Source organism: Heterocephalus glaber, unplaced genomic scaffold (genome assembly GCF_053883595.1).
Source record: "Heterocephalus glaber isolate CG9 unplaced genomic scaffold, H.glaber_assembly_v1.0 deba00001720, whole genome shotgun sequence".
Lineage (NCBI taxonomy): Eukaryota > Metazoa > Chordata > Mammalia > Rodentia > Bathyergidae > Heterocephalus > Heterocephalus glaber.
In genome coordinates this window covers 5,647,733-5,666,237 of record NW_028258433.1, presented here as the reverse complement: position 1 = coordinate 5,666,237, position 18,505 = coordinate 5,647,733, and the positions used below count along the sequence as shown (strand labels likewise).

Genomic DNA, 18,505 nt, shown 5'->3' with positions numbered 1-18,505 from the left:
AGACACTATTTTATTGTGGTTGTGGTGTGCATTTTCCTAATGATAGTGATATCCCTGGTGATATTCAATATCTTTTCATGCACTTATTGGCCATTTGTACTTTTTTGTGTATTCAAGTCCTTTGCTCTTTTTTTTAATTGGATTGTTTTGTTGTTGTAGAATTGAATGAATTATTTATATATTCTAAATATGAGCCTCTTATCAGATACATGATTTTCAGAAATTTCTTCCCATTTTGTAAGTCTCCCTTTCAGTCTATGGATAGTTCTTTAATGCAGGAACTATTTTTGTGTCCCCCATAGAATCTACTCCAGTTCCTTCAAATGGCATCTGATCCATATTTATATTTTAGTTTTAACTGAGTTCTTAAATTATGCTTGATGATTTATTACTACACTTAAATTCATGATAAAATCTGACTAAATATAAATTAACTTTGCTTGAAAGTCATCAGTGACATGTCCAAAAAGATAGAGGACCTGCAAATATAATTGTAAGTATTTTCAGGCTGGAGCTTTGTCAGAAGATACAAAGGAAGCTGCAAAACATTCACTGACAACTCCCTGTCGCTGTCTGTAGATTTAAAATCTAGACCCTTCCACAGAGAGGCACTGAATATTAATTGCTATCATGTAGGAAGACAGAAATGAAAAATTACTTGTGTTACAATCAATGAACATTTAAATTGCTGAGTTTGGCATTTGACTAGGAGCTGTACCATGATCATTGACGGATATGAAATAGTAAATCTGGAAAAAATGAATTTTTTAGGGAAGTAGGGATATTTATAAAAATTCAGAATGTACCCTGAAGCATGACTCCTGGTTAGATCTTAATCTAACCAAATGTGTCACTGATGTGACTAGCAAATAACAAAAGCTAGTGAATACTTGTGGAATGGTATAAAGAAAGAGCTAGTACATTTCTCATTATTTCTGAACTTCATTACTTAGCTAATTTACAGTCCAACAAAGCTAATAAGAATAACTATAACAATTCTGTTTCAGTTTTATTTTCTCATAGCTGACCTTTTTGCTTGGTGATTTTTTTTAGTCCAAGAACTTTCTATCACAAATTATCATTAGTCCATGGAATTATGTGGATTGTGTATGGCTATAATCATGCCTCTTCTCTAGAAAAGCTCAGTGGAAACTGATTGTTCTTGTTGGTTCACATTTGAAAGAATTATATAAAACTTCTTTGAATAATTAGTACAGCATCCCAACAAAAATTTGTTTATTCATTTATTTTTTTTTTTTTACAATAGAAGGTCAAGGAAGAGAAAGTCATTTAGAAGGCATATGATATTGGCTTCCTGGGGTCATTTTTACTCTTAATTATAAAGGAACTTCAAAGTCATGAGTCAGACACTTAGCATTTTTGGTGCAAAAGATTACTGGTGAGTAACTGTAGTTCAATGACAGCACTGCCATTGGATTAACAAAATAAGAGATAATCATGGTGCATTCATGCATGCATGTAGGTGTACTTAAAAGGTACATGTGGTTATGTTAACCAGGGTCACAGTTAGCCTTTCATTTTAACTCCTGATTTACTCATTCTCTGACTTTATGATGAATGATTCATTTGGAATGAACTTTTTATGCCCTTTCAGATATATAAATCTTATATATTTCTCTGATTGCTTATATATTATGCTTTTCCCCCACTTGTTGTAGATTCATTCACTAACCTCTGTTTAGAACTGATTTATCTGATTATTTACATTAAATGAAATTAAACACTAGTAAAAAGTCAGAGTGGGGAATCTGTAGTCCTTCTAGCTTCTGATTGGTTTTATGTTAAACATAAAATGTGGTAGGTGTTTCTGAGACTCAACCTATTGTTTTGTATTTCTGATGCTCTAAGTGGAATTTGAACATTTTTCTGACTACATTTTCTCAATTTCAGCTTGAGAATAGAAATAATATAATATTGTACACAAAGCCTAAACTGAAAATGACAAGTTCATGTGTTGGATATCAGAGATGCACCTGAAATTATATAATTTTGGAAAAGAGACCTGAGAGGGGTCTTGTTCTTTTTTTCTCACTTTACAAAGGAAGAAAGAAATGAGAGTTCATGAGTTGAAGGGCCTGATCTAGCATCGCATCACATAGCCCACTAATGCCAACCCAGAGATGAGAACTCAGGAGCCAGGGAGCATCTTGTTTCAGTGACCTTTTTACTATTGTGTGTTGCCTTCCTTCAGCTACTCCTGTTGATGAGCACTATAGTAATCACTCATTGCTTTTTTGATTAGAATAAATCATGTGTAATGATGGAAGCAAGAGTCTGCTTCTCTATTAAATATTGGAATTTCCCTTACCTTAACCTTTATAATAAAAAGACTACATGACACAGCAAATATTTTTGATAAGGTAACAATTTACTATCTAGCATGAAATCCCTAATGACATCAATCTAAAATTCATAATGATCAACATCTGTACACACAAATTCAAGGGGCATACTTTCTTGTCAATTTTTCCAAGAGAATTTAGTGTTTTATGGATTTTTAACCAAAGCACATATTGAAAGGGAAAATTATGTTCTGACTATTTGTATAGTATATATGCTTTCAAACACTTATGAGGGTAAAAACAGATAAGACTTTGATAAAATTACAGAATACTGTATCTCTGCTTAGATGTTAGAAACATTGGTATCATGGAAGAAAACTAAAGCCTCCTACAGAGTAAATAGCAAATGAAAAGTTCTGTTATCATAGTTTTGCCAGTTTATTTAGAAATGAAGTAAATTGATCCTGAATTTTGAGATATTTTGGTGAAAATAATTATTTCTTTAAAAATTTTCATGTAAGGAAAATAAATGAAAGCAGAAAACATTGAGGAAAGACATTCTTGTTCTGCATATGAATGCTACAAAAAGACCAAAAAATTTATTGAATTATCACTAAACTGTAACATATCCTAGAATACTTTTAAGAAATGTGCACTAATTTGTTGTTGCCTTTCTGAAACTAATTGTATTATGAAAACCACTATTTCTTACTTCCTAAATTCAGCTAAGAATAAGATGTGATGAAATTCAAATTCAACTAAAGTGGTTTTACCAGATTTTACATTTAAGAACCGTAATTTATTTCTGCTTCTTTAAAACTATACTTTGTAAACGATTTCCCCTGTTCGCAAAACCAGCTAAGAACTGAGAAAGATATGGAAATTCTAAAAAAAAAGTCCCATAAATAACAAAATTAATTCCCACTTCTAAGAAGGTCAAGGGTGGAAAGTACAACTATTTATAATAGGTTAACATACAAGAGCTCATAATGATTGACAGCTATGTGTGCCAAGACCTGTTCTAACTGCTTTGTATGCATGACCTTATTTAATCTTTTCAACCATCCTATAAGGTAGGAAAAATTATTAGCCCCTATATTAGTCAGCTTTTGGTTGCTGAAATAAAATACCTGACAAACACAATTTAAAGGAGAAAAAGGTTATTTTGGCTTATAGTTTTAGAGGTTTCCATCTATAGTCAGCTGGTTTCAAGGCAGAAACATCACATCAAGGATTTGTTGGAGGAAAGTCAGGCAGCAGCCAAGAAGCTAACAGTGAGCAAGAGAGCCAGAGAGAGAAAGAAGGTGCTGGGGAAGGTATAGGCCTTTCAAAGGCATGCTTCCAGTGACCAAATTCCTCCTACTGGCCCCCACCTTCTAATAGCCTATTCATCTATGAACACCTCAATGGGTTAATCCTATGATGAGGTTAGCACCCCAAGATCTAATCATCTTCCCAAATCCCTACCTCTGACCACATGAGCCTTTTGGAGAATGCTTTTGATCCAAACCACAATATCCCCATTTTAAAGATGAAAAAGCAAAACCATAGAGAAGCTATGTGTTATTCTAGCAAGCAGCAGAGCTCATCTGGAAATCATTTTGGATAAAGTGAAGAACACAAGAACAATATACATACGTATTTTGTCATGTACCTTAGATTCATTTCTAGTATCTCAAGCTAACATGATAATTTATCTTTTGAATGTAAAACTAAAAATACTAGTAGAAATTTAAAGTTTATAAAATTGGCTATTTCTTGAATAATTTAACCTATATTTCCTGAGAAACATCCATGTGTGCCCAATGCAGAGATTCTCTAGTCAATTAATGACAAGCTCTCAAAGTAAGGGAGATTTTTTCCTCCAATTGTCTTCAAACTAAATCTTACCTGAAATACATATAATTCACATAAATGTGTACATATAAACATATACACACATTTTTCCAATATAAAGAAAGTGAGCTTTCAGATACTTCTTTGTATAAAAACCTAAAAATAAATTCAGTTGATTAAAAGTCAAATACATTCTCAAGTTGATTTCTGTCTGCCTTGAACTATGAGACTGTTTCCAGACCATTAACTTTTCCCAGGTTGGTTGAATAAGCATCCATTAGTAAAGTTTCTTGAACATATAAGCTTTTCTTGGAGTGGCTTTTATTTTTTTGGTCAGCTAATGTCAAATGCATTGAAATGGAATAAAGATGATGATTTTTAAAGTTATTTGAAGGGAGAAAAGCTCAGTAAGAGAGAGGAGATGCATTTTCATTGCCAAAGGCCAAATTTAATTTGTCTGTGAAGATCAGAGGTAGATAGGGTTTCATCTGTGTCAGCAGAAAAAGAAAACCATGAGGCACCTGCTAAATGTCTCAGTGCTTTCAGAAGATGATGGAAGTGGGAGAAAGTACTTCTGACTTGGGGCCTGGGATGCCTGATGAGGCTAAATGGAAGTACAGATATTACCCTTTTAAAATTGTGAGATAAACAAAAATGTACTGCGCATATTTGGAGTAAAAGATTATTTGCTGCTTACCTGAAATTCCAAATGAACTCTGCATGTTGTGTTTTTATATGCTACACCTGGTAGCCCTAATTGCTTCTCAAGTGTGCAAAACACCTCAGCTCCAAGCTACTGGTAGCTCTCATGGATTGGGCAGAAGTTCCAGTAGGACAGGTATGTGGCAATCAGGTTTTGCAATAAAATCTCTAACCATGAATGGGGGGGGGGGGTGAAGGGTGCTTCTGCTATGGTTTGAACATGCCCATCAAAACTCATGTTGAAGTTTAGTTCCCGGGCTGGGGATTTAGCTCAGTGGCAGCACACCTGCCTCACAAGTGCAAGGTCCTGAGTTTGATCCCCGGTACCAAAAAAAAAGGAAAGAAAGAAAAAGAAAAAGAAATTTAGTTCCCATTGCAAGGTATGGAGAAATGGAACCTGGTGGGACCTATAAGAGTTGATTGGGTAAAAACCCATTAATAGGTTAATGGGTGTCTTGAGAGAGAATCTTTTATAAAAGCCAGTTTGGCTCTTCTGTTTGCACTCCTTTTGCTATCTGATACCCTGTGCCCCATTGGGACTCTGCAGAGTCTTCAAGCACCAGATACAGCCTCTCATCAAACTTCCCAGTCTCCAAAACTGTAAGAAAAAATTTTTTTTCTTTAAAAATCTGTGGTATTCAGTTATAGAAACAGAAAATGAACTAACACAAGCTCCAAGAAGGCCCTTAAATTGAAGACTGAAAATTCCTGTTTTACTCAACACATTGAAAGATATTAAATGTTGAGCTGGATCCTCATGATGCTCCTCCTGACCTTCCTTCCTATCTATAACTTCCACCTAGTTTCTGACTAGGATGGGTCTCATTCTTAAAGCTTTCCTTATCTCTACTTGCTAAGATCCTTCATCACATTGGTTCTTTTGTACTTATATTGCTATCTTCAGAACCAAGCATAGAGCCCAGGATATAGTAGATGTAAAATAAATGTTTATTGACCTCGAGATTTCCAAAGGTTTTGTCACTGGTATTTTTGCTGTTGTTTCCTGCTAATAACAGTAAAGCAGAAACAGGGATAAAGTTGCTCTCTCCTAAACACTCATTAATTTCTTAATTTGTAAAAGCTCATAGAGAAAGATAAGAGTGGCCTAAAATGCCATAGTATTACTATATGCCCAACATGGTGTCTGGCACATATGAGGTACTGTAGTCAACAGATATTTGTTGAATGAGTGAATGGATGCTAATTATGGTATTTGAGTACAAGGAAAGCTGGTATAATATTTATCTATAGTTCTCAATATTTATCTGTAGTTTCACTGAAAGACTTTTTTATATTACAGGAGCTGGGCCAGAACAGGAGAGGCTTGTTTGATATGCCAACTCAGGATCTATTACAGACAAGTGTTGGTGGTGGAGCTAGAAGGAAGTGGGGGCAGATGTTAGTCATGAGGCATCCACTCTGAAGACAAGTGTTTGAAATGGCGGGCAAGAATGGGGACACAAGCAGTACCAGACCCCAGTGAGAAAAGGAGGAAGAGGAAGGAAATCCCAAACCACTTTATCAGCATGGAAATTTCTTACAGCTCCATTTAGGCAGTTTTTCCTAATGGCCATAGATTTGGAAGTAACAGGTCTAACTTGATATGTATTAGTTGAGGACCACTCACATTGTGTGAGAGATTAATGAATTCTTAAATTTGCTTAAAACAACAAGCCATCTTAAATATAAGATGATTATATGGATTTGAAGTACTTACCAATTCTACAATACTAAATAAAGTCAGGAAGAGCATACTGTGGTTCACATTATGTAATAAGGTAATACCATACTAGATAGCTAGCAGCTGTGTTGCTCTGTAGTATTTTTCTCACAAGGATGAAAGCAGAAATGAACAGGTTAAAGCCAATTTTACAATTCTCCACTCAAAATTTAAATCAATGAATATTAAATCACAAAGAAAGGTTTTGAATATGTGAAGCAAGTTTTATTGTTTCTTTAAATAAGGTGTTTTTTTGGCTTAAAAGCTACTTGCTTTTAGAAAATGATAGTTTTAATGGGTTCCCCTCCCCCATTCTATTGCTGTTTACAGGAATCTAGATATCATGGAAAGAATTTAATCAATGCCAGTCAATATGTGGCATTATTAAATTGTTCAAGGCAGAAAACTACTCAGGTTCAAGATACAGCCTGAAGTCTTTTACCCATATATATGCTTTATTAGAAATAAATTAAAAGAAGATCAAGAAATAGCTTGAAACAGTCTCCTTTATGTCTAACATATACCTTATAAAAGAAAAATGGTCCAAATTAAAGCATTTGGACTATGGTTTAGCTCATCTCTGACCTGATAAAAATTGTGCTTTTTTCCTTTTTCTTAATGTATTATCTCTGTAGTGACAGAAAGGTCATGAATGTGCATGCTGTTAATGCTGCACATTAATCACTTGATGATGTACCAATTTTAATGTATTTTTAAGCAGATTTGGACTACCACATACTTAAACAGTATTCTTTTATAGGACATGGATGACCTCCTGTCATAACCAGTAAAAATCCTTCATAGAAAATAAACTTTTAGCTTATATCCCAAAGGTTAGCTTTCATAATAGTTCATCTTTGATTCCCCAGCAATAAGCCCCTTTCATTAAGTGTTGATATAATATCTGGCCTATCTAGTGAATCAGTTCTATGCTTATGAAATACACAGAACTGTACAAATGTGCTGTTTCATAAGGCATTAATCCAGATATCCAATAATATGAATGAGGACATTTATCTTGACAGGTAAATCAACTAAGTGCTAAGCAAAAATGGCCAGACAATACAATCCTTGTTATTGAGCTGCAGGTGTTTAGAAAGCTAAAAGAAGTAAGGGCAAAACTTCAGCCTCGTGGTAGGAATGAATGATGTTTAAGGAAGCAAAGCTTGGTTAGTTGGCTAGGCAGGTGCTTAGAAAATGTAAAGAAGGAAATAAAAATCTAAAATCAAAGCCAGGTGCCTGGTTAAGTTTTAATGGCCCTAACTAGAAATAATAAGCAAGCTAAGATTAGTAATGGAAAGGTCAAAATAAATATTTCTAAGAAATCTTTTTTAGAAGAATAAAGTAAAAGTTTTGGAGATAAACCTGCTCTAAAAATTGTGTACAGATTAACTACAGGGAAATCCAGTTATCTAAAAACAAACATTGGCTATCAGCCTCATAATTATACTTATTAAATCCTTCTAAAATCTGTGACAGAATTCTTTCTCAAAGTAGTATAATATAATCTCAGGAAGTGTTACTTGGAAATATTTTATCTAGTGTAGCCAAATGATATAGACATATAAATTATATATCTATTTACTTAGCAAATTTAAGCTATTCAGTATCTATAATACTAAACCTAGAAAACAGGTCATCTATATAGTACTATATATATAGTAATTTCCCCTTGTCAACAAGAATATATACCAAACCCCAAATATGCAATGTTTTGTCCTATACATACATAAATATGATAAAGTTGATTTTATAAATTAGGCAGTCAGCTACTCAAAAAGCTCAGGCAAATTTGAGGCCAGACTGATCAACTTAAGGTGACCCTGTCAGAAAACTAAAGTAAAAAGGGCTGTGGGTGTAATTTAGTAACAGAAACATTTTCCTAGAATGTGTGAATCCTGGGTGCAATCACAAGCAGAAAAAAAAGAAAAGAAAATGAAAGAAAAGATAAGAGTAGACAAGGGTAAAGAAGAAGAAAAGGAAAACATGAAAATAATTTCTTAGGATAAAACCATTATATGGGATGGTAATAATAACTTAATACTGGGTGTAGTGGTGCATGCCTGTAATCCTAGTACTTGAGAGGCTGAGGCAGGAAGATCCTGAGCTCAAGGCCAGCCTGGGAAACTTTTTGTTGTTGTTGTTGTTAAATGCTTTTATTGGTATATTGTAGGTATACAACACAATTACATTTCTCATTAGGAATTGTACCTTTACATGATGCATCTTGGTTCTTATTTTTTCCCCATTCCTAGCCCTCCCTTCACGCCCTCCACCCTTCCCTATTTACAAAGACGTTGTTTCCATTCTTTCCATTTCTCATCATTTTTCCTTTCCCTTCTTTCCTTTCCCCTGCCTCTCCCACTACCTCTACCCCTTTGGACATTTTCTTCCTATTTTGCATTATCGATTATTCATTCTAATCATTGGTACATTTCAGGTATACAATATAATGACATTCATCATTGGAAATCTACACCTTTACATAGTCTCTCTTGGTTCTTATTTTTCACCCTTGCCCAGCTTTCCCTTCAACCCCTCCATTCCTCCCTATTTACAAAGATTTTGTTCCTATTTTGCCATTTTCTCATATTAATCAGCCTGGGAAACTTAAGTGAGGTGTGTAGCAAATTTTTTTTAAAAAATTCTAATGAAGATGTTTTAAAAGTAACGTAAGAGTGGTACATAAAAGAAAAGGAGAACATTAAAGAGAAATTAGGAAAACTACAGCAAAGACTTGATGCAAATATAACATCTCAAGTGAAAATTATTATGTTTTATAGTCATAACAAGAGAAGTATTCTGAGTACAGAGAAGACAGAAAAATGTTTTACTAGTTGGACACCTGACCTGCAATGAAATTATGGTTCTAGTGGGCATGATTTATTCTTTAAGGTATTGAAAGTTGAGGGATTTCCATTTAACACTTACCTCTCCCACTATTCATCTATAAAGCGCTTTTGATGAAATCATGACATTTCCCTTGCTAGAAAATCCTGTGCTCATTCATGGGTACCACCACCTAAAGGTGAAGGTGAGAAGGGGGTCCTAAGTCTTGTTAGACTTCCTTGTCTTCCTTGGTAGGCCTTCTTACAACACCAACCCATGTAATCCAGCATACCAAGCCATTTAAATGCATGGTTTAGCCCTACAACCGTGCAATGAAATGTAGAGGTACCAGCTGGATGCTGTTGATGTGATCAGAAGGCTCTAAACATTCCCCCTCCAGGAACCCCCTTCCCATTCCTGTTACTCTCTAGGCTCTTAGACTCCATAGAGGCTGACATTTGGTTCATCACTACCCACCCTCCCATTGCAACCCATTACATCTTTCAGTCCTCTGTTGTTACTCTCATCTCCAAGAAACAAGGGTCATTTCCTGCTTGAGACACAAAAGGGATTAAATCAGTTTGCTTTGTGATGATCTCACACTGAAGTGGAAGGCACTCGAATGATTTCTTACTTAAATGTTAGCAGGTTCTGTTCCTGCTCCTCCACTCTGGAATGTTATGTTAGCGACCCCTCTCTGTGCCCTTTCCTTTAATTTAATTGATCCCTTTCTACTCCTACCCACACCCTCTACTTTTGTTCTGCTCTTTCTTTTTCTTACTCATTATTCTGTTCTCCTTTAGAAATATAAAGGCCTTAGACACTCAGAGACAAACAGCAAGCTTACACATTAAGTGTATAGTACATTCTTACATATTAAAGAAAACGCAATTAATTTTTATTGCATCTTTAAAATTCTGCTAACTCTAAATTTATATCTTCAAACAAAAAACTCCAAACTCCATATTTAGTTTTCATGGAGCAAAGGAATCAATTTGTGACAAGATTGTCTTTCATAAAACTAAAGTATAGATTTGGTGAAGGAAGGCAACCCTAAGTAGTGGTTTGAATTAATCAGCCTGATTAAATATTCCAAAGTATTATTAATCATATAACCAAAAAGGTGTTACTATTCAAAATTTCTGGTCATTTTTGAGTAGCTTATTAATTGTGACTTAACATCCATACATCTGTGTGCATATTTAGTTACTAATTTCTATTTTTAATGGATTAATGTTAAACATCTCAATAGTTGAATGGCACATAGGTATACTTCAATAAGGTATACCAAATCCACACTCTACTGCTCCAATTTTCAGTCTATAATTCATTCAGTTAATACATATTGAATACTTGCTGTATCCCTTATCCCTGGGAGATACATTCTAAAATCTCTAGTAGTTGCCTGAAATTATGAGTAGTACCTAATCCTATATACACTATGTTTTTCCCATACATATATACCTCTGAACAAGTATGACTTATAAATGAGGCAAAATAAGAAATTAAAAAGCTATAAAAGAGAACAATGGTAATACACTGAAATACTAAAATAAAAGCTATGTAAACATTCTCTCTCTGGAAATATATATTTCTAGAATATCTTACTGTACTGTACTCACTTTTCTTGTGATGATATGAGGTGATATAACACCTATGTGATGAGATGAAATGAGATGAAACATAATACATAGGCATTACGGTATAGTATTAGGCTACAAAGTAAAGATTACTTGGACACAATCACTGTGATACCTTCAGTTGATCTGACAACCAAGATGGCTGCTGACTGATGACTGGGTAGCATATACTGGACAAAGGTCTGAATCAAATCTGGTTATGTGGGACTGGAGCACACTATTCAAAATGGCATACAATTTAAAGCATGCATACTGTTTAGTCTTGAAATTTCTGTTTAATATTTTTAGACCATTATTGACCAAGGGTAGGTGAAACCACTGAAAATGAAGAAATCATGAATAAAGAGAGACTACTGCACTGAGCACTGTGTTTGGTCCTCAGGAACAGACATTAAAAATTCATTTTCTACCTTCAAGGAGATTATAACCTAATGAGGGAGTGAAACTGTTACTTTATGAAATTTAAAAAGGAACACCCACCTTTCCTGAAAAGAAAAAGTGTGTTCCAAGCAGGAGGAAGAAGGGCAAAGGCACTACACAGAGTGATGAATTCATTCAGTTGCTACTTCCTGTTTCTTCAGTGAGACAAGCATTGATGTTGAGGGTGAGAAAGTATGCATGTTCCCTGGGGAGCGTGATGAAGTTCTGAGAGACCCTGCTGAGGCTGTTTCTAGAAAAACAGGAGCAGACCAGCCAGAGAAATGGTAAAATGGAGCGTCAGCATTGTGTTACTCACCAGTCTTTATAGTTCCAGGATTTCATTGATGGTGTGTGGTAGTATGGATATAAGGATGGATATAGGGTTTTTACCAAGCAAGCATAGAATAACTAGGAACTATAATCTCAATCTCTGTCTGTGTGTGTGTGTGTGTGTGTGTGTGTTTGTATGAGACAATGGTTGAAAGTGTTGTTCATAGAGCTTAACTAAAGTCTGAGAGACAATGACGCAAAGGAGGGAGCTGATTAAGTCAAGGAAAAGCAAAGCAATGATCACAAGCAAGATGAGGAATGCTAAAAGGACACGAGGTCCTCACAGAGGCTGAGATAAAGATTCAAGATTTCAGAAACACACCAGGTTGGGTGATGATTTAGCCCAGGTGTGTCCATGGGAGTGGCTGGGTGGAGACAAAGGTCCCTAGAGTAGTGGGTAGAAGAATTTAAACTATTCAAAAGGTAGAGAACAAGATCAAGTAACATTGAAGATCTCCAGTGATGACATGCACTTTCTTGGAATGGTGCACAATGTACTCATTCATCACATTTATTGAGCACCTATTTTATGCCAAACACTGTTCTAAATGCTAGGGATCAGTGTCCAGAAAGGCAGGGTCCCTACTCTCAGGAAAATAATAGCACATTTATTTAGACAAGTGGTCAGGAAGGACCTCCTGAGAGGTAATAGTTACGCTGAGTCTTAAAAGTTAAGAAAATCTAATTCAACAACTATTTTTTTTATAGTTTCAGAAATAAGAAATAGAAAGACAGATAAAATAGAGGTCTTGTGTTATGCAAATACACAAAGGTATTAATTAAATCTAGAAAAATTTTCAAAGATTCTAACATGAGTTTGCTGTGGTAATTTTTCCCTAATTATTAGGAGCTGTTTTTATTTTAAATGATAACTACAATTATTTTATAAAAATGTAAATTATGCCAAAATATGTTACTATCATTAGCAATGAAGAGCCAATTGGGTACAATTAAAGTGTTATAGACAATATCACATTTTCTCACATAGAAGGCTATAATGTTCAACAGAAGAGAGTAGACCAAAGAAAAATAGACATTTAACACTGAAAGTAATTTCCATTGCACCAGAAACTCTCAAACATAATTCTTCATGTTCACCATGCTATCAAAGGCCCTAAAAAAAGGTAAACATTTTAAAAAATCAAATACTTTTGAATTAATTCTGTTGAACCAGTAGAGAATTTCATCTTGAGCTTTACACTCTTTAAAGCATCATAAATTGAAATACATTTTATAATACTACTTATACTTTTTAAAGTTTGTTTAGTGACAAGAAAAGTTTGCAAGGTGTTGATAGTACCCACTCTTGGTCTTCATAACCCCTCAGTGTATCTGGAAAAAATCAGGGAAGAAAACTAGGAGCTATTTTGAAGTAATCATTCCATTAAAATTGGCTTAGTCTCAGAAATCCTTTCAGATAACCTACTTTTTTTTCCCCCTAAAGGCTTATTGGTAAATTTGAATACAAGTGGACTCCAGATTAAAGAATTAAATAGGTTTAATCTCATCAGTGACAAAGATGACATTTCTTTGGTGGTCCTAAGATATTGTCAGACAACCTCTGACGTTTTGCACACTAGCAGGAGAAAAGTGTGTAAGTTAAAGGGAGCAGATCTTTGATAGCTACATCAATCCCACTGGCCTCTGAAGAACTCCAAGGGAGCTGGAGGTAGGGGAATAAAATGGTGGTCTTGATCAGGTGCTTTAATGTCTCTCAGCCTGTTTCTTTGCTTGTCATTTTCTCCCAGTGAATGCCTACTTTGTGCATTTATTATATTAGATAAGGTATACAAAAATGCTTTAATCTAGATAATGCTAGGCTAGTGCAAGAGCTCATTCATAATAGAATTCCTAAAGAAAATATCATACATGTTTAGATTAAGTAATGAGGTAAGAGTATCTGCTGAAATATCTCCAAGAGGTTTTCCTCTAAATGCAGAATATGTGCTCGCTGTTTTTAAAGATCCCAAAGGTGAATAAAATATTTGTTGAATAAATATAGATTTAAACATGCAAATAAGAAGTGTACTTGCTTCAGATGCAGATTCACCAAATCTTTCCTATTGTAAACAATACCTTTCACTTTGATGATACTTTGAATGTGTAAAATACTCACTTGTAGTTAAACTTTGATCAGGGTAAGCAGAACAAAATGTTCTTCTCTTCACGTGACAGATAAGGGAAGGGAGGCTACATGGCTTCTACTACTCCTACTGCTTATCATTCACCAGTGAGATTTGAATTATGTTCTTATACTTCCTAAATTTATTGCTGTTTTCTACCACTGCTCAGTGTCTTTCTGCTATTTAGCTTGATGCTACCCAGACTTGAGCTGATTTGGAATCTCATGAGGATTGTGAAATTGGTTTAGGTACAACAATAACAGTAATAATAATTATAATAGTGGCTGATATTTAATGAACGTTCTTTTTATGGCAGGCACCATTTTAAATATTTTATGTATATTAATTGTGTTTTTCCTTGCCAAAAACTCTGTGAAGGAAACACTATTATTATCCTCATTTCATGGATGCGAAGCCTGAAGAATGAACAGAAAAGATAGGTTACCTGTCAAGATCACACAGCTGGTAGGTGTGTGGTCAGGATGTGAACTTTGTTGGCTGCTCTTCTGCTATATCATCTGCCACTTGATTCTGCAGTAGGGCCCGTGGCAGTGAGTAGGGCCACTGGCTTTCACTGTTCTTTAGCTGCTGTGTTTGTTGACTTTAGAGAACTTAAGTAGCATGGTTGTATGTTTCACAGTGGACATTTGAGTGTCTCCAAATTGTATTGAGACCTTAAATTACTCTAACTATACCAGAAAGCCATAGAAAAATAGATGCATTTTTTGGTGCCAGAGATCAAACTTGGGTCCTTGCGCTTGCACAGCAGGTGGTGAAACCACTGAACTAAATCCCCGGCCCTAAAAATGGGTGAATTTTAATGGATCAATTTTCCTATATTGACATAATAAAACAAGTTGTGTGCTAAGCTAAATTTATTCAACCTTTACGAAACAGATAGGTTGAAGAATGCCACAATGTTATCTGCAAGCAGATGTTAAGAGGATTACAATCTCAGAAATTTTTTTATTCCAATAGCTTGTGGTGCCATCAGAGATTTGTAAGGCATTGAACCCGGGTTTCTTGTATCATAATGGTGGTCCCCAAGAACATATGTGAAAAAATATGTAAAGGAATTACAGTATTTGTAAAGGCAATGAGATAGAGATAGTCCCTGACTTATGATTTTTTTTTACTTTACCATGGTACAAAAGTGATATCCATTCAGTAGGAACTGAACTTTGAATTTTGAATTTGAGTCTTTTCCTATGCTAGAGATATGTAGTGAGATCTCCTTATTGCGCTGCTAGGCAGCACAGTGACCACAGCTCCTAGTCAGCCCCATGATCACAAGGGGAAATAGGTAATACTTTACAATGTACTGTATGGCTAAGCTCAGATGTTGGTTAGGCCAGATAGGTCCAATGCAGTTTTTATTTAAAATATTTTCAACTTATGATGGGTTTATCAGGACATAACACCATCATAAATCAAGAAGGATCTGTATTATGATATCACATTATACCTGAAGATTCAAAACCAGTGTATATCAGAAAAGTACTAATCATAGACAAAGTAATCAATAATGCAGAGCTTACAGTTAAGACTACATTTTACTTTCAAGGAAACATGGAACCTTAATGTTTTTTTAATTTATAGAACAATCAAAATTGCTAGCATGAGGGCCAGGGATTTAGATCAGTGGTGCTGCTGCCTGCCTTGGAAGCACAAGATCATGAGTTTGTTCCCCAGTACCAAAAAAAATTGCTAGCATAAGACTTTCAGTTTGTGGTCACGGAAGTAGGAGCACTGAGACACACAAAATGGGGCAGTCACGGTGACTGTGAGCCAAGGATATGGCTTCTTTAGAACTTTCAGTGACATGGTTTTTAATGAGGAAATAAACAACATGAGATTGCATTTCAGAATCTCCAAAAATAAGATCCTGAAATGTAGCCTAAAGCATGCACCTAAGGAATGATAGTTACTACACAGCATCTCTCTTGGGAAAGGGACATCCAAGAGAATGGTTACAAGTGCTCTTCATCACTGTATCTTGCAGAAAAGGGAAATGAGTCCCTCCGAGGAAGACAGTTCCCTATAGTAGAGCTGGAAACCACATAAAATAATGCACCATCACCATGGCTTTCTAGCAAAAGATTCCTGGCCTGCCATAGTTAGAAATGGGGTTCTATTCTTAAGCAGAGGCTTTCAACAACAAAATTCTCAACAGAGAAATGTGCTTCTCCAATCTTCTTTAAGGGACAATGGCATAGAATCAGAGTGGAACATGACAGGGGAATAGAAATGATAAGAAGCCTATGGCTAGCATAGGAAATAGAGATGAAAGAGCAGATTTGGAGAACAAGTCAGAAAATAAATGCGTTAGGTGCAGGATATATGACCTTTGAGCACAATCATTCATTTATTCTACAAGTATTTATTTAGTGCTATTGTCTGGGGACTGTTCTGGGTGTTCAGGATGCACAAGCAGATAAGACAGACAAGGAAAAGGGCTGAGCTTTGATAAAATTCACATCTCCCTGGAAGGCTAACCACAAACAAACAAACAAAATGTCCAGAAGTGGTAAGAGTTATTAAAAAAAAAGTAAACTGAGTGCTGTGGGAGGGAGTAATGCCGTTATTTAGACTGGGTGTTTAGGAAACTCAAGAAAGATTTAGGGTATTATTGCAGTGATGTAATAATAATAGTATCATGGTTTGCAGCATAGACTGAATCCCTTCCATGTGTCAAGAGGATTATGCCATTTCATCCACAATACAGTCTTCTAGGGAGGTCCTGTTGAGGAGCAGAAACATGAAAGTTAAATAGATCTCTGGCTCCAGACACACCCTTGAATGCATGTACTTTCTGTCTATGTGGGCCTTGAGAAAGGCCACATGGGGCCTGGTGTGTGAAGGAGGACCAAAGAGAGGACATCCCCTGGCAATACTGTGTCAAGGGGAAAAGAATGGGCAGCAGTATCCAAAAGCCCACGTGCTCCAGAAAGGACAGCAACCATTAGATTTAGCAACGAGAAGATTATTGGTGGTGCTGCCAAGAATAGTTTCAGTGAGGGGGTAAGGGAGTCCAGAGGGCAAGGGTAGGACTCCTTTTCCAAGAGATACAGAGTAGAGGCAGGGTGCTCTGTTATGGTGGTGGTTGTTCTGGTTTTGGTTTGGATTGAAGAAGAGACTTGAGGGCTGAACCTAATGAGAGAGGAGTATAAAGGAAATAACAGATGTAGTATATTCCCTGTGGAGATAAATAGGGGTTGAGAACAGCACAGGTTAGGGACTAAGTCTTGGGCTGGAAGAGCAACACCTCTTTCTGCTGTGAGGAGAAGGAAGAGCATAAGCAAGATAGTAGGTGGGCGTGGAGCAGCTGCCTGATATTTCTTCTCTGAAGTAAAAAGCCCTAGGGAAGATGAAGGCCCTAGGGAAGTGGGTTCAGCTTTGAAAGACATCTTGTGGAGAATGAGATTTGATGCTCTCTATGGACCTGTTCCATGTTACCCTGAGAGGTCTGTGGAGTTTGGAAACTTTACGTTTGGGGCAGCTTCATCTGCACAGCTGTGAGATTTCCTCCAACAGGACCAACAGCTGGGCTCTGCAGAGCACTGAGCCATATTGTGTGGCACAAGCTGCTTAGGCAGCACCTGTTCTGGGACGATCACTTTAGTCTCTCCTCTAGCTTCTCTTGGACAGTGTTCAATTCATGAGCCATTCAGCAGCCTAAATTCAGCAAATTGATTCTGCAGTGCTAGAATCAATCTTCAAATTAGTCATTTAGGAAAAATCTCTAATCCAGAGCAACTGAGTATAGAAAGTAGTAGGGCCCAAGTTCATTGGCACTAAATGATCATTGAAATAGCTTGAATGTTCCTTGCAGTATTCTATCCCTGCATATATGTCACAACTAGTCTTCAATTGATTTAGAGATCCCTTTTAAAATTTAAATGCACACCCTCCTCTGGAATGTAATTGTTGAATATTTTGTTATAAACTGCACAGCAACCACTTTATGAGGAAAGAAACTTTCAGAGCATTTTGTTACTACTACATGCATACAAAGCAGAGGATATAATCAGAAGAGCATTTGGCACCAGTCCAGGAGGGAACTGGAGTAGTCTACAATTGGCAGCCAGAATTTTGAGTCTGTTTCTGACCCATGCCTTACTGTTTCATAACTGACAACTTCCAAGGTTTACCAGGATGCTTCAGAAATATTTATTATGACTTTCTAACTCATTTTGAAGAGTGTTTCAGTAGGGGACATTTTTGAACATTTAAAATAGTAAAATAAGACAGTACAAACTATTTTACCAATCACCCGCCATTTTCCACCAACAATATAAACTGATAGAGGAAATGTTTACCAGATGTTTAGAACCAGAGGATAACAGCAATTAGTTTTCACTCTAAATCGGTAGGAATTTATATAATAAAGGGAGGATTGAGTGATTTTCTTGAATTTTCAAACTTCATACGGGGCATCTTAAAAGGCTGACTAAATTTTGGTGCTTAGTTAGCAGTCAGGTGAAAAGATATGGAGAAAAAGATGAATTCCAAGAAATTTTATTATTTTAAGAATACAGAAATTTCCTGTTGAAATATTTCTGTTCCCTTCAGCAAACTTGAGGTGTTTGGCATGAAACACAT

General features: G+C 35.9%; 1 protein-coding gene across 5 annotated transcripts in view; it reads left to right on the top strand.

Moving 5' to 3' along the window:
• Positions 1 to 18,505, top strand: part of Stard13 (StAR related lipid transfer domain containing 13) — a 532,559-nt gene that overhangs the window by 279,442 nt on the left and 234,612 nt on the right. The gene's annotated exons all lie outside the window — the stretch shown is intronic.